Raw genomic sequence first — 26,958 nt, forward strand, 5'->3', positions numbered from 1 at the left:
AGCCAACTGGGGAGAGATGGCGTCCTTAGACCTGCCCATGTCAAAAAGGATTATGAACTGTCGGCCCTTGACAGAGCCATAAGCTCGTTGCTCCTCTGGAGGAAGATAGCCTCTAGTGATGCCTGCTTGAGCCTTTTCCTCAGGGGTCTTCTTAGGCTTGGATTCCTTACCCCCTGAACTAGCGCTAGGACTGTTGTCTGTCTTAGTGTCTTTAGAAGACGAATTACCCTTCCCCTGTTGGGGCTTGGTACTGGACTGAGATGACTGCTTGGACTTGCCCTCGTTCATCTTCATTTCTTCATTCTGAGCGAGAGTCAAAGCCCGGTCATATGTACTTGGTTCAAAGTTACAAACTGTGAACCGAATGTTGGAGTCCAATCCACGAATGAATTGCTCCATCTTAGCCTGTTCAGATAACCCTAACTGATGTGCTAAAGTAATAACCTTACCGGAAAACTGAAGCACTGGGGATCCGTTCTGTCTGAGTCCATAGAACTCGTCTTTCAAACCAGTCATGTACTGGGGCGGGAGAAATCTGGTCTTCAGGTCATGGACAAAGATGTCCCAGTCAAAGGCTATGACACCTGTGGCCTGGTCTGTATGAATACTAGACCAATGCTGCCACCAAGTGACTGCCTCACCAGTGAGATAGGAAGCCGCTAAGTGGACTTTGTCTTGAGGGTCTGTGATCCTAGCTAATGGAAAATGAGCATTAAACTGATGAATAAATTGATTAACTAATGAATGATCACACTTACCATCATACTTACTGAAGTTTGGTTGACTGCGAATGATGGTGGTTGATGCTGCTGACTGCTCGCTGGTGACACCTATGACTGAGAGGACTGAGGAGAGCTGCTGATACCTCAAGTGTAGGGCCTCCTTTTCCCGTTGGTGCTCGAGTAACATATGTTCTCGATCAAGCTCACGTTGGTCAGCCTGACGTCGGTCTTCGTCGATCCTGCGTTGGTCAGCCTGACGTCGGTCTTCGTCGATCCTGCATTGGGCTTCCTCATAGTCCCGTCTTTCTGCCTTTTCTCTTTTCCTTCGGGCCTCATCCTCTCTCCTTTGTTGTTCCATCTGAAAGAAGAGGAAGATGTAGTCGGGTGCTGCTGGAGGTGTAGAAGGACGTGCTGTTGTTGCCTCCAAGAGTTGGAGACGCTCCATGAGCAGCTGGTTCTGAGCTCTAAGAAGAGCTATGGTGTCTGTTGAGGCGGAAGAACATGGTCTCCTTCGGGGGAGACGTCTTCCGGCTGATGAGTACTCTCTTCTCAAGACATGATGCTGAAGTCGGTGGTCGTGCCGGAACGCAATCTAACCATCCAAGGATGCCCCACGCTAGGATACGGTGTGTGTGGACAATCTGAATGTGATACCAATGTGATATGCAGCGGATGTCTTTGTATTGGAAGATCCTGTCCACAAATGCTCACACCATCTTCTGTATCCTGAGTTTCGTGAGTTTAGCAACCCACTTTAATACTTCAAACTTTAAAGAGATATGAGAGAGAGATATGAGAACTGTACACCAGATTGGGTCCCGAATTACCCACTGAAGGGCCCCCTATCCCGATAACGAGATAGTATTTGCTTTATTTCTTTAGAGAGAATGACTGTGGACTATAGATAAACCAAACGCAAGATCTCAGAGGATCGGAGATTGGCTGAACTGTACACGGCTGTAGAAACACCTCGATGAACTGAACTCGAGCCTATGCACTCTTCCCAAGGGCATGAAGAAGGGCTGCACACCTGAGGCTGAGAAAAGAAGATGGTGGACTGTTCTACGCTATGTTAGAATGCTATAAATGCTTCTATAAATGCTTATGAATGCTTGGTTACCTTCACCAGAGGGCTGTAGCATGTATGGATGATGCCTATAGGCGGAGGAATTGCTGTAGAACTGCTGTAGGACTGAAACGCATGAAAGGGGCTGCTGGAAATCTGCAAATGCAGGACTGAATAGCTGAATTCTGGTGTGGAACTGAGGCTGGACTGAAACGCTTGCTGAATTCTGATGCTGGACAGAAAATGCAGAACTGGAGGTGCTGCAGATCTGTAAACGCAGGCTGACTGTAGGCGGCTGATTCACATGCAGAAAACGCAGGTCTTCTTGCTGATTCAGGGGCTGATCTGATGCACTTATGGCTGTAGCACTGCTGAAGATGCATGCGTTGGAGAACCAAGGTAGGCTGAAGCAAACTCAAGCTCTCCAAGGGCTGGATGAGACTCGTCTAGTACTGAAGGCAAGGGAACTCCTAGGGCTGAGGAGGAAAGCTCTTAGCACACTGAAGACTGAATAAGAAACTAAGCCCTATGCAAGCCTATTTATACTAACTAGAGACTGGTCAAGTTGGCTGGTCATTTATTTAATAAAGTTTATATTTATAAATGATAATAAATGCTAAATAAATACCAAAAAATATGGAAAAAATACCAAATAAATCCTAGTAAATTCCCTAAGGCTTCTGGGATGTTCTATAATGATGCACAGGCATATGAATGCATATTATGCAGGATGCAGAGTGCTTTCTAATGCAAACCCTAAGGCTTCTACTGACTTTACATGCATGAATGATTCTCTCCAAGTGGGTTAAGGGACTTGACTGACTGACTGACCCACTAAGGCTGAGGAATGACCTACGTAGCTCGTGCCTGACTTATCCTGGACTGAGAATGTACAATGGGGTCACGGCGTACGACAATTATCATCCTACTAGGTTCTAATACTGTACAACTGTTGCACTTCTGATGATAAGCCATCTTGTCACCATGCACTGAGTACAGAGTGCATGTGACAACCGGTGCGTCTTGAAGAGTTTGAGGTAGGAGATGCTGTATACAGAATATGCAAAGCGGGTAGAGTTACGTATCACGGCTATCAGACTCGTGATACGATGGTCTCTTCCAAAACCAAGACTTAACCGAGAAGGGGAACAAGTACAAAAGGAAGTTCTCCGCGCCGATGACTAGAATGACAGAAGGGAAGTCTACGGACCAGCCTTCAAAGACCTTAAATTCGACTCTAGCGAAGAAAAGTTGTCTCCTCAAGGCGTTGCAGCTCAAGAAGGAGGGACATTGCTTCATCTACGAAGAAAAAGGACACATGCGTAACGAGTGCCCAAAGAAGAAGGGTGCTAAGACAAACGCAGGACGCAAGACGAAGGCAACCAACCAGTTGTCTTTGACAGGTACTTCAGTCAATGTGCTTTCTCGACCTAGTTCATGTTCTGATTGTTTGTTCCAGCTTGCATGATCTTCTCCGAGTTTATGGAGAAGTGAATGGCCATAGAATCCACATTCTTCTAGACCCCGAAAGCTCACACAACTTTGTCAATTACAAACTTGTGCAAAAATTGGGTCTGGACACAACACCTAGTGATCATATCTACAAGGTACACCTACCTGCGAGTCGGCAAGTGTGTGATCGAAAGGTGAAGAAGCTACCAATTCGGATTCATGACTCTAGAGCATGTATATTTGCTATTAGGGATTGAGTGGTTTAAGACCCTTAAGGTCCAGATAGATTGGTTTAGTCATTCTTTTTCTTTTGAACATAGGAACACCCAGTTTTGCATTCAAGGTGATTATATACATCCCTCTTAGAGGGACCTCTTGTATACAGTTGATTTTGGAAATATAATGGATTCTTCTTTGTATACTGCTTTCCACTGTCTTGATTCCACTTTCTTCATTTCTCGTACCTGCTATGGATGTTAATGAATTAAGTGTGTTTGAAATCAAAGAATTAAAGAAGTTACTTGACTCGTTTTAAGATGTATTTCCTAAGGAGCTGCCATCGGGTTGTTAGAATTTATGCACCTCACTGTTTTGGGGATCTACCATTTATTTGGTATTTTATGTGTTTTCTCCTATTTATTTTGTCCAGGGCCAGTCGACCAAGTCTCTCTTGCACTATATAAGGAGTTCCCTCATTATTCACTCAGTCATCCACTTCCCTTACACAAGTTCAACACTCAGTTGCTGGCTATTGCCATTGTAAAGCTTTCCTGCTGTTATAAAAGGTGATCTTGTCCAACTCTCTCAATCTCCTTTGCACTCTCATAAGTTTTACTGTTTATGCTTCCGCCTATGCATTCTCCATCATGGTATCATACGCTTAGGTCCAAGCTGCTCCAAGCTCTACAAATCTGCCCACCTCTCTCTTCTTTGCTGTGTGTTTTCCTCCATCACTCTTCCGGTTGCAGATCCAAGACAACAGTGGCTGCGTTTCCCAACTGTGCTGCGTTTTCAAGTCTAGCCAGCCTGTTGTTTGCTGTTGGCCACCCCTTATAGGCTGTGTTTTCTTCTACAGAGAGGCAAGAGGTGGAGTTGTGGCTGTGTTTTCTGCACCGGCATCTGTTTTTTGGTGAGTTCTTTGCATTTGGTGCTGCCAGACAAGCGGCCCTACATTGTCTTCTTCCTCCACGAGTCCCAGTAGGAGGTTCCCGGTGGATCTTGGACTGTTTTGCTGCTGTCCAGCCTATTTCTCTCTCAGGTTTGAGAGGGGGCTGATTGTTCCTGGTGCCTCGCTTTGTTGGAAAGCACTTTGAGAGAAGCGTTTGAGAGCTGAGCTTTGTTCTTTGTTGTTGTGGACATGGCTCCCCCCTATATGAACAAGGATGACAAGTTGAAAGGACCCAACTATGCTCATTGGAAGCTTCAAATGCGGATCTGGTTCATCCACAAGGGTTTGTAGGACATTGTTCAGGGCACTAAAAGGAAGCCCGAGCGTCCTCAAAACTCTAGGTGGTGGACTCGTGATCATGAGGATGAATTTGCTGTGGAATTACAAGGCTGGGAGAATCGGGACTCAAAGGCGTGTTCTGTGCTTGTGCGGACCATCACAGAGGTCTGACCAACAATGCAAACTCTCACCAGTGCTCATCAAGTATGGTCTAAATTCGAGGATCTCTTTGCTCGAGATTCATCGATGAGGGCAGTTACCTTGCGAGGGCAGCTCTACGGTTTGTAATTTCCTGAAAGCAATTCAATGCAGTCTTTTCTCATGAAGACCAAGGTTATCCATGACCAGTTATTTACTGGCTATGGGTGCTGCTTTGTCCTCTTCTCAGTTGGTTGCTCTTATCCTCAGCAAGCTTCCTCCGGACTATGATGTGATTTCTCGATCTCTGCGGTGCCAGGTCACATCCACTCAGTTGGATTTTGATGATCTTAGCCCCCTACTATTGGAGGAGAAGTCCGTTCTCATCTCACAGGGTAAGTTGAAGGTGTCAGTCAACAGTTCTGACCACGCACTTTCCTCAGTTCAGAAGAAAGGTCGGAGTTGCTACTTGTGGAAAAAGAGTTGTTCGTGGGGTGGCATCTTGTTTCAAGGAAACAGGTTGGCGGGTGCTCTCGCCAAGGTGATTCCAGTATTCGCAATACTGGAGGGCCCATGGTTGCATCTTCATCGACTTATCTTCTTCCAACTCTTGCACACTATAAGCTACAAAGGGAGTGTTAGAATTTATGCATCTCAGTGTTTTGGGGATCTACCATTTATTTGGTATTTTATGTGTTCTCTCCTATTTATTTTGTCCAGGGTCAGTCGGCCAAGTCTCTCTTGCACTATATAAGGAGTTCCCCCATTATTCACTCATTCATCCACTTCCCTTGCAGAAGTTCAACACTCAATTGCTGGCTATTGCCATTGTAAAGCTTTACTGCTGTTATAAAATGTGATCTTGTCCAACTCTCTCAATCTCCTTTGCACTCTCTCATAAGTTTTATTGTTTATGCTTCCGCCTGTGCATTCTCCATCACGGGTTTACCACCCGAAAGAGCAATGAATCATCGTATTGATCTAGTCCCTGGTGCTCAACCTGTTAGCATTCCGCCTTATAGGATGAGCCAGGCTGAGGAAGATGAGTTGGCCAAACAACTCACAGATTATTTGAGGATGGGCCAGATCCGTCCAAGTAAATCACCTTGGGGTGCGCCTGTGTTACTTAGGAGAAAGAAGGATAACACATGGCGAATGTGTGTAGATTACAAGAGACAGACGGTATCCTTTGCTTTCATTGCTATAGCCGCATTTAATTGCTTTGTCATCTAGCTTTGTTCGGAGTTGTTCTGGCACATGTGCATATGCCAAACACCCAAATGTACGCATATAATCCACTGTTGGCTTTCGGCTATGCCAAGCCTCAAATGGTGTTATGGTTTTCAAAGCTTTTGTTGGACACCTGTTCAACACATGAGTTGCACACATTATAGCTTCCATCCAAAATTTGTGAGGCAACTTTTGTGCTTTCACCATGCATCTTGCCATCTCCATGAGAGACCTATTTTTCCTTTCAGCTACACCATTCTGCTGCGGTGTATAAGGCACAGTACATTGGTGTTTGATGCCCTTTTGAAGCATATAATCCATGAATGCATTTGACATGTATTCTCCATCTCTATCTGAGCGGAGTGTTTGGACTTTACATCCACACATATTTTCAGCCATTGCTACAAAGTGTCGAAAGCATGTAAACACATCTGCTTTCGCTTTCAAGGGGTAAGCCCAAGCAAACCTGGAGTAGTCATCAATGAATGTGACGAAGTAAAGATGCCCCCCTATGGATGGTGTCCGCATTGGACCACATACATCACTATGTATGAGCTGTAATTTACTTTCAGCTCTAACAGCTCCATCTTTGGGGAATGGTTTTCGTTGCATCTTTCCCAAAATACACCCCTCACATACATGTCTTGGTGGAGACTCAAGAGGCGGCATATTATCAACCATATGATGCTTCTGCAAAAGCATCAAACTCTGAAAATTTACATGCCCAAAACGAGCATGCCATAGCTCTGCATCATGCATAGCAGGAGTGTGGGCACTGGGCAGCCACTGTATTTGCATCATAAGTGCGCTTGTCATAGCTGTCCAGCTTATACAAGCCTTTGTATCGTGTTCTAGAAGTGACTATTTCATAACCCTTTGATGGGTCTTTTACCAAACACTTTCCGTCTTCAAATTCAACCTTTAAACCTTGGTCGTTTATGGCTGAGACGGAGAGCAGATTTTTCTTTATCCTTGGAACATACAATACATTTTTCATACATATATTGGTACCATTGGCTGCAATAAGTATGACATTACCAATTTCCTTTACTGGATATGTGGTATGATCTGCACATGATACAGTGCGGCCATTTGAAGCATAAACCAAGTGCTGAAATACATCTTTGCATGAAGTGATGTGGCTCGAAGCACCACTATCAAAATACCATGATGCATTCTATCTGTCAGATGCAATGCAAGACATATCAGTGTCTGAAGCACTTGGTGTGTCACTAGTGCATGTGACCAAAAAAGTGTACTCTTCCTGGATGACATTAGATGATTGCTATGCTTTGTCATCAGAAGAGTTTGCTACTGCATTGCCTGCTTCTTTCTTTTTCTCTTTTGCAATCCGCTTCCTACATTCACTGATGTAGTGTCCAGGCTTATGGCAGTAGTGACATTTGCCCTTCTTTTTGGGCTTGTTTGCATCCCCTTTGTCAGACTTTTCACCACCAGAAGAGGGCTGTCCATGACCAGCCTTGCTAGACTGTTGTCCCCCATGCCTAAAGCTCTTTGCTTTACCCTTATCCTTGGCTGTAAATGCCTTGTCTCCACCACGGTTGCTCGATAAGTTTGCTCTTGTTTGCTCTTCCTGCAAGAGTAAACCCACGAGGAGCTCTTTGAGCACCTCCCCTTTGAGGCATGGTTCGCTGTATGGTAAGTGGGCGTGTGTCATCACCACACACGATGCCCCAAAGCCCTTTGGCTACCAGCAAATTACGGATCATGAAACTCCAGAGGGAGTAGTTAGATCCATCCAGCTTGTCCTCCTGGGTGAGCACACCAAATACATCTGTAGCATTCTATGCCATGTCAACAAAATATACCGGCAAGCAAACCAAGCACCAATGTGCACTGCCAGGCAACCAAATGTCCTGTGCAAATGTATGCCTGCAAATCAAAGCAAGTGTAAACCTACACCAAATTGTCCAATTACACACAATGTGTATACATACGCGACAAAAATGCCCAATTGCATGCTCCAATCTGAAAATCCCCAATTTTTATGCACTCCAATCGCTTCAATGTGCATCTAATTGGCCAATTTTCACAAAAGCCCCAAACTTCTGCAAGTGAAAGAGGTTCAATTTGCTGATTTTGACCTCAATTTCGAAAACCCCCAAATTGCAATTTTCAATTTTGCCTCAAATTGAGAAATCCCCCAAATTGCACCTGCAATTTTCCTTTGAATTTGACTTGCACAGAAGTGTCTGCAAAATCTGCATATGAATGGCTGCAAAATCTGTATTTGTATTTGGAAGAAAATGTGCAGGAAGAATACCTTTGGCAGGACGTGTGAGGAAGCAGGTGCTAGGCGGGGAGCACACAATCGAGAGGCCTGCAGCCAAGCGTGCAGATGCTGTCGAGGAGGAGCACAGAGCACGGCGGGCCGTGGAGCTGGAGTGCACAGAGCTGCTTAAGTGGCCCAGATACGAGGCAGAGTGGAGGCGGGCGCTGGGCAGGTGTCGGGCCAATCATAGGCGGGCCCAGGTGCAGGTGTCGGGCCCCAGTCAGAGGCAGGCGAACAGCAGACGGAGGCGGTACGAGCAAGGCGCTGGAGCCGAAAGCCGCAGGCAAGTCGGAACGGGCGGGAGCCGTCACCTGGGCACGAGTCGCTAGCGGGTGCGTGGCGGGAGCGAACGGACGGCCGGAACGAAACGTCGAAGGCGGGTGCAACGGAGCGGAGAGGCGATGCCGAACGTGGTCGGTCGGAACGGACCGGCGAGCGGGTCGAGACAGAGCAGAGAGGGCCGTCTGAATAGAGGAGTGACGGGAGTCGACGGCCGAAACGGAGGGGACGCCGGACGGCAGGCGCCTCTGGGCGGCGGCGGAACTGGCGTTGGCTGGAGAGGGAAGAGCCGCCCGCGAGCTGAGCAGCGGTGGTGGGCTCCCCACTAGCGCCACCTGTTTCTGGTGGCTGCACGGTGGAGCAGCGGCGACGGAACCGTCGGACGGAATCCACATACGGACGGCGACGGAAAAACACAGTGTCGACGGAAATTCGCAGGCTTTCTTCCAACAGTAGAATTTCAGGGCCAGCTCCCAGCTCCCAACTCCCAGCTCCCAGCTCTGATACCAAATGTTGGGTGTTGGACTCACACACTCACACACAAACCTGCACATTAGGGTTAGGTGCAGGGTAGAATAGCTCACACACAGAAATGAGAGAGAGAGAGAGAGAGAGAGAGAGAGAGAGAGAGAGAGCCTAAAGTGTGGTATCCACAAAATGCAAGTCAACCCTTGCATGTGTGCCACATCCATATAATATAGAAGTACAAAATATTATATGTTGGAGTGTCCTTTCACACTTGATGTCCAAGGGGAAAAACCACATGGGAAAAAGTGCCCTTGGTTAAGCCCTGTTCACACATAGCACTACCATAAGTGAGCATATGCCTACACATAGCACCATCTACTAGGGTACACTTTAAGCAGGTGTTTTCTTCTGTGTGGCTCACATCTACTTTTGAGGTGGATGTAATGACAATGTGGCATAAGTTGGATGCATCTAAGTGTGAGAATCTTGAGGATTATAACAAGAAGTTTTGGGAAGCTTTACTCCCCCCATTTTACATGGGTGAAGTAGAATGCAAAGACAAAGCCAAGGAAAAGGATAAAGGCAAGGAGAAGCGTAAGGACAATCATGTGGCCATTGACTATATGAACAAATATGGTGCAGGGCATGGGGCAAGGTCAAAGATCAGAATGCTTTGATCTTCTTTGACAGATGTGCTAGAGCCAACTTTATCTCACCAGATTTGGCTGACAGATTGGGGATCCGTGCAGAGGAGATGGGGCCTATGTATGAGGCTAATATGGCTTGTCCTGGATATGCAGAACCCATTACCCCTATCACTGGGAAGCTAAGGCTTCATGTGTAGGGTTATGTGGACAGTGAGGAGTTTTATATCATGCCACTTGATGGGTGTGATGTTTTGTTGGATATACCATGGTGTCATAGAGTACATGCGGTGGTGGATACGTACAACAGGAAGATTACTTTGACTCATAGAGGGAAAGAGAATATTTTGGATGTAAAGCTTAAAGGGGAATCTGTTCCATGCAAGAAGGACATGTGATAGGCTATGAGAGTCGTATATTGCAGAATGCCGAGAAGCATTTACAAGTCTATGAGAAAGAGAGATTGGTTGTAATTCATGCTCTTTCTACATGGAAACACTATTTGCTTGGGGCTGATTTCACTGTGCAGACAGATCATCAGACCTTGCATTAATTCCTCACGCAAACTAAGCTTTCTGAGAGGCATATGAGATGGGCCAACTTTTTGTCTATGTTTCACTTCTTGATTGTACATGTGGAAGGCAAAAAGAATGTTGTGGCAGATGCTTTGTCACACAAGCCACAGGTCTCAACAGTTTCACGTGCTTATCATCATAAGCTTGATGAGATGAAAGAGCAGTATGCGCAAGACGAGGATTTTGGCAAGATCTATGATCCGTTGTCTGAGGGTCAATGGCATGACCATTATACTCTCAGGGATGGCTTTTTGTTGATGCATGGTAGACTGTGTTACCAAGCAGTTACGGCTCAAGGTTATAATTGAAAGTCATGCTCCAGTGTCTGCAGGTCATAGAGGCATTGAGGCCACGGTAAAGGCAGTTGAGGCTTTCTTTTATTGGCCGACCTTAAGAAGGCATGTTGATGCTTTTGTTAGGGCATGCATCATATGCCAGAAGGTGAAGTTTGACCATCAAAAGACACCAGGGTTACTTTAGCCTTTACCTATTCCAGACAGACCATGCGAGAGCATTGCCATGGATTTTATATTTGATCTTCCCAAGACACAAACGGGGAATGATGGCATTTGGACTATCATATGCAGGTTCAATAAGCAAGCTCATTTCATTCCCATGCGTAAGAAAATCAAAGTAGATCACATGGTGAAGTTGTTCATGGCAAACGTCTTCAAGTATCATGGAATGCCTTCGTCTATCATTAGTGACCGTGATCCACGGATGACGAGTTTATTTTGGAGAGGGTTGTTAGACAACATGAGTACAACTCTCAAGTTTTCATCATCGTTTCATCCACAGACATATGGGCCGTCGGAAGAAGCAAATTCGACCGTGTTAGATCTTCCCAAGTGCTATGTGTCAGAGCACAAACAACAATGGAAAAAGTACCTTCCTTTGGTGGAGTTTGCTTATAACAACACTGTCCATACCTCGACGGGCAAGGCGCCTTTTGAGATTATGGAAGGAGGGAAGAAGGGACCACCCATTTTACACACAAAGGATAAGATCTTTTAGGTTGACCAGTATGTGGAGAGGATGGATGAAGCTTCTAGGAGCGTTAAGTTGGCACTCCAAAGAACTCAACAAAAGCAAAAGAAAGCAGTAGACCGTCATAGGCGTGTATTAGACTTTGCAGTGGGTGACTGGTTCCTCTTGCGTTTTGAGAAAGCCAGGCTCAAGAAGATGAAGAGTAAAGAGCGCTTATTTCCTAAGTTGAGCATGCGCTACTATGGACCTTTTTAGGTATTGGAAAAGATCGGTGAGGTGGCCTATCGTTTGAAGCTACCAAATCACCGGAGGATTCACAATGCATTTCATGTGAGTCTTCTTAGACCTTTCCATGGGGATGTGCCTCAGGATGTATCAGATGAGGCTCACCTGGAAGTTGAGGAACTTGATGAGGTTCTTATTCCCTAGCAGATATTGGCACATAAGGAAAGAAAGATACGAGGTAAAGTTTCCCATTGCTATCTTGTGAAGTTCAAGAACTATTCACCGATGGATGTGGAGTGGATGGAAGAGGGTGACTTAGCAGATTCACCTCAGGTATTGCAGCTTTATCTTGATGCCTTTGAGTTGGAGCCGACTCTTGCTACGGCTCATTCAGGTTCAGCAAAGCATGGGTCTGGAGCATTGCCTGATGCTCAAGAGGGGGGTAGCACCTCCGCTCCCTTGATATAGACAGGCTCAGATGTCATCTAGAGATCGCTTGGTGCAGCTTTTGTCTCACCCAAAGGTACTGACAGCTAACAATACATCTACTTATGGGACTTCTATGATATGTGTACTAGTCACATTCGCTGCTATGGTTATGTATGGTTCACAGTGGTATACAACTTGGACTATTACTACACCATTGGTTTGAAGTGAATGTTGCTACATATGTATGACAGAGAGAGATTGGGACGCTGAACTTGCCATATTGTACTTTTCACTTTCAGTTGGATCACATGGTTGATATCTTGTTGTATTGGGCAGCCTTTGTTATCAGTGTGCTTCTGCTTTGATATCTTGTTGTATCACCAGCATGCAATCGAGGACGCTTGCCATTTTTCAAGAGGGGGGTTATGTCATGACCCTATGAATTTGTGCAGTGTATGTGTGAGCATTGGGCATGCTGGTCAGTGTGCAAGACATATTTTGAATGTTCATACTTGGGGTCAAGGTGATCCTAGGGGCAAGGGTTTTGTTAAAACAACCCCATGTGTGGAGGGGACTTAAGGTTTTATTAAAACCACAAGAGGGAACAAAGGTTTTAATTAAAACAAATGAGAAATTCCTTTTTGGGTAAAACGTGGCCTTTTGGGAGAGCCCACGTTCTTTTTGGAGGAGAGTTCCTTTTGGGGGGGAGAGGTCGGCTGCACGCTGAGGTTGGCTGGCTTTTTGGAGAATCAGGCTGCAGCATACATGGGTGGTTTTTCTCTGAAAAAGTGGTCGGCTGGGCACACAGGATGGGAACGTTCTTCTCTCTCTCTCTCTTTGGCGACGGCTGGACTGCACGTGGGCTGGGCTGTGGAGAACCAGCAGGTCTGCTGGGCTGTGGAGAACCGGCAGGTCTGGACTGCACGTGGAGAAGGCTGGCAGGCTGGAGCTGAACAGGGGACTTTTCCGTCTCTGTCTCTCTTGATGACTGGCGGGCTGCAGAAAAGCACAGGGCAGGCAGTCTGCAGGCGACCAACTCTCCCTTTGTGAGAAGGCCGGCGGCCAGGACTGCAGGACAGCAAGTTTCTCTCTCTCTCTCTCTCTCTCTCTCTCTCTCTCTCTCTCTCTCTCTCTCTCTCTCTCTCTCTCTCTCTCTCTTTGCGAGCAGGTGGGATTGCAGAAAGTGCACAACCGAGTCCCTCTTTCCACTAGTTCAAGACTGTCTCGGAGGTGCCTCTGGCCCTTTGTGAGAGGAAGGGTTTGGCAGTTCTAAGGGTGGAAACAGGGCAAGCCTTTGGGCTGTTCCTAGAAGAGTTTATGGGCTGTTTCATGGCTGTGTGCATGGGTCAATGGGCTGTGTATTCAGGACCTTGTGGATGTACTATCTTGGCTGATTAGAGGTGAATAATAGTGTGGTGTTTTGGGCACAGGGCTGTGTGAAACCTCTATGTTAAGATGCATATGTATAAGCCATGATGTATTCAGTTGAACTCTTCCATGAATGTGAATAAAGAAATACCGAAAGGGGCGCCAAGCTTTGGGAGCAACAAGTGTCGTTGTCTTTGTGTAGGAGCACTCTAGCTCCCCTTTTGTTTGTCTTATTTGCTGTTTTACAACTGTGTTTGGGTGACTGCTAGTCTACCGCACTTTGGTTTCTACTAAAGGCCGGTTTCAATCTCGTCGGCCAACCCTTGAGAAGGCGCTTTACGCTATCATTTACGCTCTCAAGGTTTGGAGGCATTATTTATATGCCTCCAAGTTTGTGGCATTGACTGATCATAAAACCGGTCTATGGACACATAAAGCGGTAATTCATTCACAAATAACCTGGACTTACTGAGACACACATTCACAGAATCCTCGCTCCCTCGCTCAACAACACATTGGCCCCGAAGTCCGGCGCCCCTTGCGGTATTTCTTTATTGTTAAAAGGTTGGAAATTACAAAGCACAAGTGCAACAAAGCACTCTACTTGCATCAGCTGAATTTTACAAATTCTAGGAGAAATTTGCCAGCATAACTGCAGTAAAACTGTTCCATAACATCTCAGAATGAACCCCAACTGACAGGCACACTTCCATAGGCATCAAGCTACCCAATGGAGTCCAAAACATCACAATTCAGCTTGCTGTAATTTTCTGCACAGGCCTGTTTTCAGCTCTGCTTTCAGCCCAAAATAACCCTTGTACTGTCCCGAAGGACTCAAGCAAAGTCCTACTGCATTTTGGCATCAACCGGGCAACATAACAGCCCAAAAACAGCACCTAAACAGTGCTGAAACAGCATTGTTTTGAAGAGGTTATTACCCTCTTCTGTGCCTGCTTTGGTGTAGGAACCAACTACACCTGTTCCTGTTCAAGGAGGCAACTAGCCTTTGCATATAAGCATGAAATTCACACAATTGTACCTGATTTTATCTGATGAAAGCATTTCCATAGTCTGCAAGAGAGAGAAAGAGAGAGAGAGGCTGTGGGGAGCAAGCTCAACCCTCAATTCATGAGTTGTAGGGCAAGGGAGTGCACCACCATAGCTGTTTTTCTTGCATCAAAACCACACGATGGCTGCAAAATGAGCCTCCTTCCCCAAATTCCCACGCTTCCCTCTTCTCAATGAGGAAAATGTACCAAAATTTGACACTTGGCACATTTTTTAAGCCTTTTCCACATGCAATCTTCCAGGCTAAAAATCTCCTGACTGGTTCACATTCTCACAACAGTCCTTTGCCAGCTTTTGGTCCCCTTGACATTCCGCACAAACTGACGCGAACACTTTTCAATTCCGACACTGCCAAAAATAGCAGTTCCCTAAATTTTAGGGATGATGTCATCTGCATTCCTTTTGGTCTCCTGACCATCTTTGACCACTATGGTCACTTCAAAATTTGCTTAGAATTCAAAATACATTCACATTTCGGTGGCGGCCACTTACTAGTGTAAACTGGCCTATACCCTCATTCAGTGGCCATGTCCTGGACACTGTCCTTCATCTTTCAGTGCCCATGTCCTGGACACTGTCATTCATCTTTCAGTGCAGTTCTCAGGCTTAGCCAACCATTGGTCCAAAGTCCCACTGGCTGACCCATTCTGACATTGCAATGGCCCAAGCCCTTCCAAGAGATCCCGGGGGAAAGCAACAGCAACCAAAGAGAAAGAAAAGAAAAATATATATTTATAAAGAAATGTAAATAAGGAAAACAACTGCAAAAAGTTTCACCTCCTGGTGACATACCCCCCTCTTGAAAGAAGCAAGCGACCTCGATTGCAAGTCCACATGCAAACGGATGACACAGGACGATCACCAGATTCCCCAGGTGATTAGTGTCATCGCATGTATCTCCTGCCAACGGATGACACGGGGCGATGATAGGGATTCCCCACTACCATTTGTGCCATCGCAGGTTCAAGCCTTTCAAATACATGTTTCCGGATGCAACACAGGGCGATAGCATATATCTTGTACTATTAGTGTCACAACATGTAAATCATTCATTTGAAGCGTAACAGATACAACTTCAAAGCACTGAAAGTTCATTCATTGATTAAGTCATTGACAACAAATGTCAAAACTGTACATTGCCAAATATATAATACAAATGTACAGGTCATTCAGAATTCAGCTTCAAAAAGCATATTAAGCCACTGCAGGTTCTAACAGGAAGGCTTCCTTGTAAAGTTGCATCAACTGAGGTGAATCAGCCAGTTCAACCTCATCCATCCATTTAGCATCCATTGGTGAATAATTTCTGAATTTCACCAAGTATCTTCTTGCAACTTGTCCTTTCACTTTTCTGTCTTTATGGGCCAGAATCTGCTCAGGAACCAGAATTTCATCCAATTCCTCCATTTCAGGCTGTTCCTCTGGCACTATATCTTCTGGCACATTGCCAATAAAAGGCCTCAAAAGGCTCACATGAAATGCATTATGTATCTTCCAGGTTTCTGGCAATTTCAGCCTGTATGCTACATCACTTATCTTCTCTGAGACTTGAAAAGGACCATAATATCGCATACTCAGCTTAGGAAACAGACGTTCCTTGCCCTTTCTTTTTCTCAGTCGTGCCTTTTCAAAGCGCAATAAGACCCAGTCATTCTCTTTAAACAAGAGCTCTCGACGATGCATGTCAGCAGCTCTTTTCTGCTTAGCTTGTGACTTTTCCAAGGCATATTTGACCTTCTTATATGCTTCTTGCCATCCCTCGACATACCGATCTGCTTCAAATATCTTATCCTTTGTCTGCAGAATGGGAGGTACTTTCTTGCCACCTTCAACAATTTCAAAAGGTGCCTTACCAGTAGAGGAGTGCATTGTATTGTTGTAAGCATACTCTACTAATGGCAAATAATGCTCCCAAGTTGCCTTATGTTCTGACACATAACATTTCAGCAGATCCAAGACAGTAGAGTTAGCCTCTTCAGACTGCCCATCAGTTTGAGGATGAAAAGAAGATGAGAATTTCAAGGTCGTGCCCATATTCTCAAACAATGCTTTCCAAAACAAGCTAGTCATCCTTGGGTCTCTATCACTGACAATAGACTGTGGCATACCATGGTATTTAAAGATATTCTGCATGAAAACCTTTACCATGTGCTCGGGCTTTATCTTCTTTCTAACAGGAATGAAGTGTGCCTGCTTACTGAATCTACATATTATAGTCCAGATTCCATCATTCCCTGTTGTTGTCCTTGGAAGATCAAAAATGAAGTCCATGGCAATACTTTCCCATGGTCTCTCTGGAATAGGCAGTGGTTGCAATAACCCAGGTGCCTTCTGTCTATCAAACTTGACTTTCTGGCATACTAGGCAAGATCTGACATAAGCATCAAGATCACGTCTCAAAGCTGGCCAATAAAAGAAAGTCTCAACCGCTTTCACTGTAGCATCAATGCCTCGATGTCCAGCATACGGTGGAGCATGACTTTCTAGCATTACTTTCGGCCTTAACTGCTTAGTCACACATAGCTTTCCATGCATCATGAGAAAGCCGTCTTTCAGAACATAGTGATCATGATGTTGATTATTCATTAGCTGCTCATAGATTCTGGAAAAATCTTCATCATTGGCATACTGCTCTTTCATATCATCCAATTCCTGGTGATAAGAAATAGAAACAGCTGACACTTGTGGTTTGCGAGACAATGCATCTGCAACCACATTCTTCTTGCCTTCCACATGCACTATCTGAAAATGGAACATTGACAGAAAATTTGCCCAACGCATGTGTTTCTCTGACAACTTTGCCTGTGTGAGAAAGTATCTGAGCGTCTGATGATCCGTTTGCACAACAAAATCAGCACCAAGCAAATAGTGTTTCCAACTGGTAAGTGCATGGATCACAGCTAACAGCTCTTTCTCATAAATCTGATAGTTCTTCTCAATGTCAGAGAGTATTCTACTCTCATATGCCACGACTCGGCCATTCTGCATCAAGACAGCACCAATGCTGTTCCCACATGCATCACACTGCACAACAAATGACTTAGACAAATCTGGCAATGTCAACACAGGATCTGTAGTCATTTTCTGTTTCAGGCATCTAAATGCTGATTTCTCTTTATCTGTCCATTGCCATTTAATAGCCTTTTTTTCAAGCGCATGTAACGGTGAAGCAATCTCTGCAAAATGCCTTACAAATCTGCGGTAGTAAGAGCATAGGCCAAGAAAACTGCGAACATCATGCACAGTCTGTAAATCTGGCCATGAAACGATTGCTTCAATCTTAGCAGGATCCATTGTGACACCATCCTTTGATACAATGTGCCCAAGGAAGTGAATTTCTTTCAAAAAGAATTCACTCTTCTTGCCATTGATGAGCAATCTGTTGTGTTTCAGCTCATTAAAGACTGCTGTCAGATGGTCTCTGTGCTCCTCTTCACTCTTTGAATAGACTATCATGTCATCAAAGAATGTGCCCACAAAGCTTCTGTAAGGACGGAAAATTCTGTCCATCATTCTGTTAAATGTGGCAGGAGCATTTGTCAATCCAAAGGGCATGACTAAAAACTCATAGAGACCAAATGTAGTGCGGAATGCAGTCTTGTGCACATCCTCGGGTCTGATTCTAATCTGATGGTACCCACTCTTCAAATCTATCCTGCTAAACATTTCTGCTCCTTGCAAACGATCAAGAATATCATCTATGCGCGGAATCGGAAATCTATTCTTGATCGTGTTCTTGTTCAAGGCTCTGTAGTCAATACACATTCGCCATGAACCGTCTTTCTTTTGTACTAGTAACACAGGTGAACAAAACGGGGAGCTACTGGGCTGAATTAGTCCCTTCTCTAACAGCTCATTAACCTGTGTCATAATCTCTTTCTGCTGGGCTGCACTAACCCTGTATGGTGGCCTATTGGGCGGACCAGACCCTGGAATAAGATCTATGGCATGATCCTCTGGCCTCTCAGGAGGTAACTCTCCTGGTAAAGACTCTGAAAAGCAGTCTCTGAACGTATCCAAGAAAGCTTTTCTACCTTCGTCTAATGTAGACAAATCAGTTTCAACTTCATTCACTTGCTTTGCAAAAACCAAGTACGCAGAAAGATGATTTTTCATTACTGAAGTTATAGCAGAAGCAGAAATAACTGGGACAGACTCTCCTTTCAGCTTCACATCCAAAACATGAGTCTTGTCCCTATGTACAATTGTGATTTTCTTGTTGAAAGCATCCAACACTGCATGTTTCCTATGACACCATGGAATTCCCAACAAGACATCACATCCTTCCAAGGGCATGATAAGAAACTCCTCTGTGTCCACATAACTCTGTATATGCATACGAAGTTTGCCAAGTATAGGAGTGACAGGAACTGAATGCCCAGGGCATGCCAAATCAGCCTGTCCAACTGATCCCATCTCTTCAGCACGAATTCCCAACTTGGCTGCCAATGCCGGTGAAATAAAGTTGGCTCGAGCACCAAGGTCAAAGAAAATCAGCACTGTAGTATCTCTGATTTTACCCCATGCTCTGCACAATTCTGTAGCATTATCACATGGCTGGTCACCAACCATGTCAGGTACCAATCCTGCACTCGGCATTGTCTTCTTCTTGAGTGGCCCTTCTTTATCCTCGGCATCTTTTGCTGGCTGTTGTGGGCATTTTGCAGCCATATGCCCTTTCTGTTCACAAATGAAACATTTCCCAGCTTGCATCAATGCCTTTCTCTCTTCAAATGACTTGCCATAGAGTGGCCTCTTCTGTCCTTTGCCTTGACCAACACTTTTCTGAGGTTGTGACGGCCAAGTCTTCTTCTCAAATGGCTTCTTTCTATAGAATGGTCTAGGTGGGAAATCCCTCTTCACAAGTGGTTCCTGTTTGCCCTGAGGTTCCTTATTTACTGTGCTCTTAAAGCCACGTGAACCTCCCTGTAACAATGCATTAGCCATATTTGCATTCTCAATGAGCTGAGTCATATTAGAAACATTGGTCTTAATGCAATAATCCCTGATTTCTTTGGGCAAACCACAGCAATACTTCTCTATTTGCTCTGACAATGGCACTGTCCTATAAGAAGTTACTGGCAAGAGTGCATCCCAAAACTTCTTATTATACTCTTCCAAATTTACACAGTTGGCTGCATCAAGTTTGTGCCATGCTGTCATAACATCCACTTCAAAAGTATTTGTAAGCCAGGCAAAAGAGAACTGCTGCTTAAACTGAACCCATGTAGCAGGTGCTTGTCCTTGCATCAACAGTGAGGTCCACCACTGCAATGCATTACCTTTCAAGAAAGTAGCAGCCTTCCGTACCTTAGAAGACTCTGTAAAGTTACCCCCAGTGTATGCTGCATCAAACTGCTGAATAAAAGTCAGCGCTTTCAATTTGTCTTGCATCCCACTGAAAGTCTCAAACTTTACTGCTTGACCTCCTTCTTTGTAATCCTTTTGCACCCTTTCTGCATCAATCCTTACTGCTCTTTGTCCACTAGGTTGAGAGAATTGAGCCACACTGACAGGTGCTGCGGGCCCCAAAACTGGACTAAAATAAGTTTGAAATCCGGGCTGCATACCTATATTGGCATAAAGAGGGTTCACAGCTTCCATAGGCATCATTCCTGGTGACCCTCTTGACATCATTCCTGGCAAAACTGTGGGCGGCCTAGCCATGGCCTGGAAAACAGATCCACCACCAAAATAGCCAGGCTGGAAAGCAACGAATGGAGGAATGGTCGACATGACCCTTTGCACATTACTTTCCTGGCCATTAAATGCATGTACCTGTGCCTGTGTAACATGCTGCACTGGATCAGCTGCCACTGTTGGTGTCTGCTCTACATGCTGTGGCATCCTTGGCATTTGTTCCTGTGCCCTCTCAACTGCATGCTGAGATGATTCAGCCTGGGAATCCCCTGTCCTTGACTGCAAATACCTCTTCATCCTGGGATTCTTCACCAACTGTTCAAAGGTACCAACCATGCTCAGGAGCTGCGCATGAAATAAATCCTCTTGTTCTTGTTCTTCCTCTAACAAGGCTGGCTGTACTACTGGCTCCATCCGAGCAGAGGCTGACACCTGGGCACCTGTCACCTCTATATGCTGTCTGCGAGTAGAAGAGGAACTCTCTTCGGCAGGGAGCTTGCCTTTCCCTTTGTCTGTCATACTGTCAATTGAAAGTTTGAGGGAACCTGTATCCAAAGAAAGAGACCGTACTCTTTCTCACCTGTAATCAGTTGTACCTCACTATGTGTGTCTCCTGTTCACCCAATCCAATCCGTGTCCGGGCTCTTGCAGAAAAGAGGACCCTATCCCGGCAATGGAACCATAAAACCGGTCTATGGACACATAAAGCGGTAATTCATTCACAAATAACCTGGACTTACTGAGACACACATTCACAGAATCCTCGCTCCCTCGCTCAACAACACATTGGCCCCGAAGTCCGGCGCCCCTTGCGGTATTTCTTTATTGTTAAAAGGTTGGAAATTACAAAGCACAAGTGCAACAAAGCACTCTACTTGCATCAGCTGAATTTTACAAATTCTAGGAGAAATTTGCCAGCATAACTGCAGTAAAACTGTTCCATAACATCTCAGAATGAACCCCAACTGACAGGCACACTTCCATAGGCATCAAGCTACCCAATGGAGTCCAAAACATCACAATTCAGCTTGCTGTAATTTTCTGCACAGGCCTGTTTTCAGCTCTGCTTTCAGCCCAAAATAACCCTTGTACTGTCCCGAAGGACTCAAGCAAAGTCCTACTGCATTTTGGCATCAACCGGGCAACATAACAGCCCAAAAACAGCACCTAAACAGTGCTGAAACAGCATTGTTTTGAAGAGGTTATTACCCTCTTCTGTGCCTGCTTTGGTGTAGGAACCAACTACACCTGTTCCTGTTCAAGGAGGCAACTAGCCTTTGCATATAAGCATGAAATTCACACAATTGTACCTGATTTTATCTGATGAAAGCATTTCCATAGTCTGCAAGAGAGAGAAAGAGAGAGAGAGGCTGTGGGGAGCAAGCTCAACCCTCAATTCATGAGTTGTAGGGCAAGGGAGTGCACCACCATAGCTGTTTTTCTTGCATCAAAACCACACGATGGCTGCAAAATGAGCCTCCTTCCCCAAATTCCCACGCTTCCCTCTTCTCAATGAGGAAAATGTACCAAAATTTGACACTTGGCACATTTTTTAAGCCTTTTCCACATGCAATCTTCCAGGCTAAAAATCTCCTGACTGGTTCACATTCTCACAACAGTCCTTTGCCAGCTTTTGGTCCCCTTGACATTCCGCACAAACTGACGCGAACACTTTTCAATTCCGACACTGCCAAAAATAGCAGTTCCCTAAATTTTAGGGATGATGTCATCTGCATTCCTTTTGGTCTCCTGACCATCTTTGACCACTATGGTCACTTCAAAATTTGCTTAGAATTCAAAATACATTCACATTTCGGTGGCGGCCACTTACTAGTGTAAACTGGCCTATACCCTCATTCAGTGGCCATGTCCTGGACACTGTCCTTCATCTTTCAGTGCCCATGTCCTGGACACTGTCATTCATCTTTCAGTGCAGTTCTCAGGCTTAGCCAACCATTGGTCCAAAGTCCCACTGGCTGACCCATTCTGACATTGCAATGGCCCAAGCCCTTCCAAGAGATCCCGGGGGAAAGCAACAGCAACCAAAGAGAAAGAAAAGAAAAATATATATTTATAAAGAAATGTAAATAAGGAAAACAACTGCAAAAAGTTTCACCTCCTGGTGACAGATCATCAGTCAATCAAGTATGTGTGTGATGCGGATGATTTGAGAGGACGAAAAGCTAGATGGCCAGAGTTAATGCAAAATTTTGATTTTGAGATACGCTATCGCAAGGGGTCCATGAATAGTGTAGCAAATGTGCTTAATCGGATCAGAGAGGTGAATACTTTGTCGTTCACCAAGATTTCCACCGACTTATTTCAGTCATTGAGAGGGCTTTGCTGGACTGATAGTCCATATTGGCAAAGGATCGAAGACGGGAGCTCATTGATTGACCAAGACTCGGTGATTGAGCAGCCTACGATTCAGGTTGCGGGATGCCAGTGGATGATTCTGAATGGTTTATTGTTTTGTAATGACAAAATTTGTGTACCACAGGTCCGGACATTAGGTCCACGATTCTTAAGAAGTGTCACGACAGCCCTTCTGCGGGACACCCCGGGGTACACACGACATTAGCTTTAGTGAGACACTTTCTATTGGCCAAAGATGAAAGAGTATGTAGAAGATTATGTCCTGAAGTGTCAGATTTGTCAAGCGAGCAAAGCTAAACGCTTTAGATAGACTAGAATGTTGCATCCTTTGCAAATCCCAGGTAATAAGTGGGAAACTATTTCCATGGATTTTATTAACGGATTGCCAAGAACATGTCAAGGCCACGATTCTATTTGGGTTGTGGTAAACCGCTTCACAAAGATGGCTAGATTTTTACCTACACGGAAGACTGTTACAATTACACAATTAGCAAGACAATTTATCGAGCAATTATTTAGACTGTATGGTTTACCGCAGGACATAGTCAGTGCTAGGGGTGACTTTTGGAGGCTTGTTTTTGAGAAGTTGGTTCACACAAAGCCCTTCGTACTGAGTTTCTGTCAAAACTCCGGAGATGCAAGGGACTCAGTCATAATGAAGCCTAGCACTAAGGGAAGTAGCAAATAGAAAGAATTAATACAACAAATAAGTATTTGATAGGGCAAATGCACCGCTAAAGACTATCTTCCTATGTTAGAATTTACATACAACAGTACTAAGCATACGAGTACCGGTTTTAGTCCTTTTATGCTTATGTATGGATTTCAACCTGCATCACCTATAACCGTGGGATTTACAGGACTTCAGCATGATGCAGTGCGTACTTTTTTGTAAGACATGCAAGAAATGTTACAAGTTGCGAAAGAATCTATTAGAAGCGCTTAACAGAGATAGATTTTATTCTAATAGACATCATTCACCGAGAAAGTTCTCTACCAGAACAATGGTGTATTTGCGAGTTCCGAAAGATTCTGAGACTTTATGGACGGGCCGATCTCCGAAATTATCCCCTAGATACTGCGGACCGTTTCGGGTTAAACGCCGGATTGGTTTAGTTGCATATGAATTGGACCTGCCCTCTCATGTGAAAGTTCATCTCGTATTTCATGTCAGCAAACTTAAGGAAGTACTGGGTGGAGCAGACTAGTTAGTTACTCCTCAAGAAATCATAGATGTCGAGGATATGACATTTGTGCCACACGAACCAGAAAAGATTCTTGGATTTCGTGAAAGACGATTGCAACATACGCTACTCACAGAATACAAGATCAAGTGGAAGGATCGTGTTAAAGACGACACTACATGGGAGACATGGACTACCCTTCAGAGGGATTATCCTGAGTTTTTACTGAGCTCAGGAGTGAGCTCTTAGAGGAGTGAGCTCTTAGAGGAAGGGGAGTATGTCATGTGCGCAGAGTGTATCTAACGTGTGTAGCACGCACACAAGACTAGGTCCGAGGCTTGGGGCAGCTTGGAGCTAGGCAGGCTGATTGGCGAGCTGGGCTAGGAATGGACTGACAGGTGGGCGCCCATGTGTGGACACCGGGTGACTGGCCAAGAGCCTATAAAAGGGCGGCCCGGGTCAGTCACTTGGTCAGAGTCTCGCGAGGCTATGCGAGAGCTCTGCGGTCAGGAGCCTAGATCTAGTGCAGACGTGCACCTGCTTCATGCAGCCAAGGCTAGCAGCAGTCTCGTGGCCCGCGAGGGTAGCTCCCTGGTAGTATGGGACGTCATGGAGTAGAGACTGGTCAGTACATCTAGCTGGTTAGCTCAACTCCTGGCTCAGTGGGGATAGCCAGGTCTTGTGGGCTTTGCCCACGGCTGTCATGGTTGGGTGGTGAGTCAGGCTTGCACCCCCTTCACAGTTTATGGCTTTGTTTTGCAGGTTTTGGGTCTTGTTGCAGGTTCGTCCTATGGGGTGACCTTGGGGTTTGACATATCTTGCGGAGCTTCTTATGTTAATCTTGGGCATGTGTATGGATCTTGTGGTAGCATATGCCACTTGGAGGCCAAGGACATGAAAGGATTATTTTTGGAATCTGTGGTCGGTACAGACACTGTAGTGCTGGGGCCTAGATTCATGGTCTGTACAGGTGCTTGTGCCCTGGGGCCAATATTTATTCATGGTCTGTACAAGTGTTTCTACCTGGGGCATGTACATATCTTTGGTCTGGACAGGTATTTATACCTGGGACGTGTAATGGTTTTTGGAATACAAATGAGTTGATGGGGAATTTTTCCAATCTCCAATGCATGCATGTGCATGAATGATTTTATTTGACTTTGTGTGGCTTGTTTTGACTGTATGGACAATGCGTGGTTTTACTGCATGTGTGGACGCATGTGTCGCATGCTTGTTTGGGAATTACAGGTGGTCGTATCGGTTTTGCAGGTGGTAAGTGTATTTTCCAGTTCTAATTTAATATTTTAAGTCATGTTACTAAGGTTCATGAAGACACATTCACGCACCGGTGGGGTTGGAGATGTCCAAGGACAAGACCAAGTCACCTTGTTAGGCACTATGATGGGGGGGACTATCATCTGGAAGGGTGTCATAGGACATGGGCACCCAAATTGTGCATGGAATTATCAAGTTTGGGCCATTTAAGAGACAAAATGCAGTTTTATAACTGACTTTCAGCTATCTTCGGTGAAAAAGTAGATCGCGACTCACCGTGTGGAGTTTTTCAAAACAGCAGGACTCGTAGAAATACCTCGTTTTGCGTGGCAATTGATCCTCACCCTTTTCTACCAGGCATTCTGGGCATTTACCTGCCAAGCATCCTAGGGTTTTACCCACCAAGCATCATTTCTGAAGCTGTTCGTGTGGTCAGAATCTTCATCAGAGCTTTGTATCTGCCATTGGACCATCCTTGCTTGCTGTTTTTGTTGGTTGTTGGAACTAATATGCTGTCTAGCACTTCTCTTCATGCAGGCGCTTGCTACAGAGCTGATTGCTTGCTGATTTTCTGGTCATAACAGCCGTTTGGCATGTTTTCTAGTGTTCTAATTTAATATTTTAAGTCATGTTACTAAGGTTCATGAAGACACATTCACACACCGGCGGGGTTGGAGATGTCCAAGGACAGGACCAAGCCACCCTGTTGGGCACTACGATGGGGGAGACTACCATCTGGAAGGGTGTCACAGGACATGGGCACCCAAATTGTGCACGGAATTATCAAGTTTGGGCCATTTAAGAGACAAAATGCAGTTTTATAAGTGACTTTCAGCTATCTTCAGTGAAAAAGTAGATCGCGACTCATCGTGCGGAGTTTTTCAGGACAGCAAGACTCGCAGAAATACCTCGTTTTGCGTGGCAATTGATCCTGGCCCTTTTCTGCCAGGCATTCTGAGGATTTACCTGCCAAGCATCCTAAGGTTTTACCCGCCAGGCATCATTTTTGAAAAAGTAGATCACAACTCATCGCGCGGAGTTTTTCAGGATAGCAAGACTCGCAGAAATACCTCGTTTTGCATGGCAATTGATCCTGGCCCTTTTCCGCCAAGCATTCTGGGGATTTACCTGCCAAGCATCCTAAGGTTTTACCCACCAAGCATCATTTTTGAAGCTGTTCATGGAGTCAGAATCTTCATCAGAGCTTTGTATCTGCCGTTGGGTCATCCTTGCTTGTTGTTTTTGTTGGTTGTTGGAACTATTATGCTTTCTAGCACTTCTCTTCATGGAAGCGCTTGCTATAGAGCTGATCACTTGCTGATTTTCTGGTCATAACAGCTGTTTGGCATGTTTTCTGGTGTTCTCTCTCTCTTTCACACACGGGCTACAGTTTACTCTATGAAAGCACATAGGCAGGGCCTTTTTCTTGGATTCCGAGAGGGCTGGAAACAGGTTTTCAGGGCGGGACAGCACCTTTCATCGCAAAGGAAGTGTCCGACTCACAGGTATCCGGGGTGGTCGTGGTGCCTTCCACATAGCACATGCCACAAGGGTTTATTTGGGATTATTTTGTCGCGAAGAAGATCGAGGATTCTACTTTGTACAAACACTACTGTAGTGCTAGGGCCTAGATTCATGGTCTGTACACGTGCTTGTGCCCTGGGGCCATGGTCTGTACAGGTGTTTCTACCTGGGGCCTATACATATCTTTGGTCTGGATAAGTATTTATACTTGGGACCTGTAATGGATTTTTGGAGTACAAATGAGTTGATGGGGAATGTTTCAATCTTCAATGCATGCATGTGCATGAATGATTTTATTAGACTTTGTGTGACTTGTTTACTGTATGGACAATGCCTGGTTTTACTGCATGTGTTGTTCATGGGGCTGGGGACGCTTGGGTACCCTTGTGGATGCGTGTGTTGCACCCCTCTTTGGGACTAACAGGTGGTCGTATCAGTTTCGCAGGTGGTAGTGTATTTTCCAGTTTTAATTTATTATTTTAAGTAATGTTACTAACGTTCATAAAGACAATCTACATTCTAAAAAAGTTCTCCAAAGTAATAAAAGCAAATAATCTTGCTTGCGGGA

General features: G+C 45.1%; 1 protein-coding gene across 2 annotated transcripts in view; it reads right to left on the reverse strand.

The window, feature by feature from the left end:
• LOC147612834 (uncharacterized) overlaps positions 1-26,958 on the reverse strand; it is an 83,781-nt gene that overhangs the window by 39,434 nt on the left and 17,389 nt on the right. The gene's annotated exons all lie outside the window — the stretch shown is intronic.

Source organism: Cibotium barometz, chromosome 45, assembly GCF_041138505.1.
Source record: "Cibotium barometz isolate CiBa-2024 chromosome 45, ASM4113850v1, whole genome shotgun sequence".
NCBI lineage: Eukaryota > Viridiplantae > Streptophyta > Polypodiopsida > Cyatheales > Cibotiaceae > Cibotium > Cibotium barometz.